This window comes from Pteropus alecto, unplaced genomic scaffold (genome assembly GCF_000325575.1).
Source record: "Pteropus alecto unplaced genomic scaffold, ASM32557v1 scaffold134, whole genome shotgun sequence".
NCBI lineage: Eukaryota > Metazoa > Chordata > Mammalia > Chiroptera > Pteropodidae > Pteropus > Pteropus alecto.
This window is the reverse complement of record NW_006436283.1, coordinates 9,711,131-9,715,581: the sequence shown is the minus strand read 5'-3', so window position 1 is coordinate 9,715,581 and position 4,451 is coordinate 9,711,131. Positions and strand designations below refer to the sequence as shown.

The window sequence follows — 4,451 nt, the reverse complement described above, 5'->3', positions numbered from 1 at the left end:
AGGGGGGACACTGGAGGGGACCAAATTGAAGTGTCACAACACCGCGTCCACAGCAAGGGACGGGCGTGCCAGGCAAAGGGAAGGACAAAAGCCAAGGCCCGAGGCTCGTGATTTCAAAGAGCAACGCGGAGGCCAGTGCAGCTGGCGCGGCCAGTGCGAGCGCAGAGCGATAGCGTCCGGCCTTCCACGAAGAGCCCACTGTCAAGGATTAGGCTCGAATGGGACCGTGTCCGACTTGGGCCTTGAACAGATGTCGTAAGGCTTCGACACGGGAAACGAAGGCCAGGGTGCGGCGGGTGGGTGGGTGAGTAGCAAGAGTGGGAGCAGTCAAGCAGATCGGAGATTATTACAGAAATCCGGCTCGGACGACATCGGTTCGGATCAGGGTGCTGGTAGTTTACGGCCAGAGCAGTCAGGTTCTGGACACATTTAGGAAGTGGAGCCCGTGAGGATTTGTGGAGGAGCAGGTTTGGAGAGGAGGGTCAGGAGTTCTGCTGAGGACTTCTTAAGTTGGAGACGCCTGGTTGGCAGTCATCTGCTGTCACGTGGGCCTGTATAAGTACAGTGCTTGGTGGAAAAGTCTGGTGTAGAACGAAGGTCGTGAGTGTAGAGAAGGTTCTTAAGGTTTTGGCCAAATTCTAGGGGAGTCAGTTGCTAGGATAGTTTGTGTGCTTGTTCATTTCTTGAGTTGCTGGAAAGGTACATGAATAATATAACTGCACGGCCACAGTTTGTATTAGATTCTCTGGATAATCTTTGGTGAAAACAACAGTCTCTGGTGGGCTCCATTTAACAGACCGTTATAGATAAAGGGTTCTGGGATATCCATTTTGCTGTACAATTTCCTCTTCGGATATCCATAGTCAATGACGTAATTTTGATTTGGATGTCAGAGGGTTTTTTTTTTTTTCACCTGAAAAGAGAAGTTGCAAGTTCTTGAACTTGTCACTTTTCTCGTTCGGCAGGCCGATGGAGTCATTACAGAAACAGGACACCAGGGGCCGCTACGTTCCTTACTTATAAGGCAGTGGCCGGCACACCTGCTGGAGCTTGTGGCCCTGGCTTATATTAGCCTCTGTATCACAAACAAAGCTGAAGACAAGGACAGGGTCTCTGTTCTCAATGCCATGTATAGTTATGGGAGTGACCTTGTACCATATAACATGCCTGAATTGTCTTTAATTGGTCATTGAAAGTAATGTTTGTAACCACTTACAAATTTAAAGGCTATGGCTTCTAAATTCTAGGTCCCTATTAGTGAGCCCTATATGTGGAAACTTTTAAAAATAAGGACTTGTGATTTCTTCATGAGTTTTAGAATGTTTGAAAAGGAGTACAGAAATCTAAATGTAATAAATACCTCTTGGTGACTTCAGTGGTAATCTGGGCCATGGGAACCATGACTTAGAATCCTTTCTCTATCTACTCATCATGGATTAAGCTAAAAGAAATGCAAATAGATGCACAAGGGCTACATTATATACCATTGGAGTATCTAATTGAGAACTTTAATGTTTTGGAAACATTGTAACAGTGAAGGTTGCATTTGTCTTAAAGAGCACATGATTTTAATTCATTTTTGGAACTGGAGGAAATTTATGTTTTGGGAGGGAAACTGTCTACATTTATACTCAAACGTTATTAGTCATTAAGGTTAAAGAAGACTCTTCAGTTACAGGAAATGAAAACTGGTAATTAATGTGCTCTCAGCTGTTTGATCTTTCCTATCTTTGGCACCTGTGATCCAAGAATCACTTTGACCACAATGATCCTTCTTACTGCTCAGGGCTGTTTAGCTTAGGGTTGTGCCACTGCTGGCACCTGTCCATTCTAGTTCCATAGATACGCAGAGCAGAGGGGCCGGAAGCTACAGTCCACAGGCCAAACCCAGTCCCATTGCCTAGTTTTTCTTTATTGCCTGCAACCTACTACTAGTTTTTAGCTTTTTCCATGGTTGAAAAGAATCAGTTTTTCATGATGCGTGAAAATGTTATGAAATTCAAATTTCAGTGGCCATAAATAAACATTTATTGAACCGGCCAGGATCATTTCTTTACACATTGTCTGTGGCTGCTTTTCCACTACTTCAGCAGAGTTGAGTACTTGTGATGGAGCCCACGTGGCCCGCAGAGCCTTAAATATTTACTACCTGAACCTCTACAGGAAGTTTCCCCAGTCCTGGCATGCAGTCTGTGCTCTTACTTAGAGGGTAGAACATTTCTTAGGACATTAGAACATTAGAACATTTCTTAGTGTGTAGCTGAATATAGACAGTCTGAACTGTTCTCATTTATTACTTTTGATAGGCTTAGCTATTACTCTGTGGCTACTGTGATATCATTTCTTTCAGATATTTTTCATCGATGAAATGATTAAGTTCAAAAAATAGTTCTTGGAAATGTTTGTCTATAGTAGAGCTAAAAGATTAATATATATTTTAAATCGATTTTAAATTCTCAATATTTTCAGAGAAATGAATATGGGTTGAGAGGTCTTCCAGGTGCTAATAACAAACACATGTTGTAAAGGAATTTCGAGACCCCGTTTCTCCTTCTAGTTCATGTAGCACATACAATGGTGATCATAGAATGAGTTGTATTTGTAACTCTAATTGGATCAAATAATGAATGCTGATGTGTCAATAAAAACACTAACCAGTCTCTTTAAATAAAAAAGCTATACATTTATTGCAAATCTAGAAGTACCAGAATGTCCCTAGTACAGAACAAATCAGCAATCCTGTTTTAATTTTCTTCCAAACATTTAAAACCTTGATTATTGACATACTGAAATCGGCATACATTTTTTTCATGCAGTTAACAGAATGGACATAGAGCAAGCAGATTGCTCAGAAATCAGCTATAAATTAAAATGTATTGAACATTCATAGTAAAAGTTTCGTAAAGTGCTGAAGTCATTAAGTCTGCAAAGCTGCCACAAGCTCAAAGTCCTTCTCAAGCAGTGACAGAGATCTGCTACATCCACCTTGTTTTAGGTGTCTTTTTTCGATGCACACTGTCATTTCCTGTCCCACCCTCCCCGAAGGTTTACAGATTGTCCTATTTCTATGGCTGATGAAATGCTATACAGAGTATAGCAGGTGGTGTTGAACTATGCCACTTTCATTTCAGTGCAGAGAAATATTCAAGCTTTGTGTGCCTTTAATCAAACTAGGCTTGCTAATTGTTTCCCCCTGAGTTGTCATAAATTAACAGTAAAGAGGAATAAGGACGAAGCAGTGAGCAGTGACCATCATCTGTGGAGTGAGATTCAGTACGTAGAAGTAGCCCACCTGTGATCCTCGTACTTGCCCTCTTTGCTAAAATGAGAAATACTATATATGTAGTGTAACTCCCAAAAAAACCAATGACAGTTAACCTGAAAACTCTGGCAACTTAGAACAGTCAAAGTTTATTGAAGATGTAAATTGTAACTTGTAACTCGTGATGGTAAAATGAATGTCCTGCTGCCCATGTGAAATGCAGAAACGCTAAACAGTTCAACGAAATATAATTCTGATCCAAGAAGATCTTCAAGTATTCTTAGGGGACAAATCAGATTCTTTTAAAATGCTAAGGCAATTTTCTCTTCATTATTTTTTTCCCCCTGTAAGTAGCAAATGTTGTCTTTAATCAGACTGAAGAATCATTACAACTTGGCCTTGTATAAGAAGAACTTTACAAGAAGTATTCTCTGAGGCAGGCATTGAAGGGTTGCAGAAAGGAGGTAAAAATGCTGCTTATGTCCAAGATTATATTTCTTTTGATTACACTAATATTCCAAGAATAACTTAATAATAAATAGTGGTTTAAATTAAAGACACTACAATCACATCTTTTCGAATAATTAAAAGCAACAGGAAACACATTTTTGAATGCCATTCTGTAAATTCTTAATGAAATATTCTGGTAATGACTGGCCATAAAAAAGAGTTGGAATCTTCACATTCATGAGTTTCAAGTATATATATATACATATATGTGTATATATACATATCCGTATATGTATATGTATATATATACACACATATGTATATATACATATCCGTATACGTATATGTGTATATATACACGCACACATATATATACACACATATGTATATATATATGTAAATTTCCACTTCCTAGCAAAATGTTTGGTCTTAAAATGAACTTCATTTCCATTGAATACTTGGAAAATTAAGAGACTATAATTTTATAATGGAAACCTCATATTATTCAAAGGGTTTTGAACAATTTCAACATATTTCTGAAATTGAGAAATTTTAAAAGTGACTTAAGATTTTTTTTTTTGAACGGTCAGTTATATTCAGTGACTTGGGCTAGAGGTTGCTTTACAAGGTAGTAGGTTATCACATGTGAGAGCTCTTAAAACCACTTTGCCAATTCACGTCACTATTTTCAAATTAGAATGTGAACCACAGTCCTCTGTATTTTTTTTTGGTTACTGAA

The 4,451-nt window shown here is 38.8% G+C and overlaps 1 protein-coding gene across 1 annotated transcript in view; it reads left to right on the top strand.

Moving 5' to 3' along the window:
• The window catches only part of ARSG (arylsulfatase G), an 89,656-nt gene that overhangs the window by 1,950 nt on the left and 83,255 nt on the right, over window positions 1-4,451 (top strand). The window lies entirely within an intron of this gene.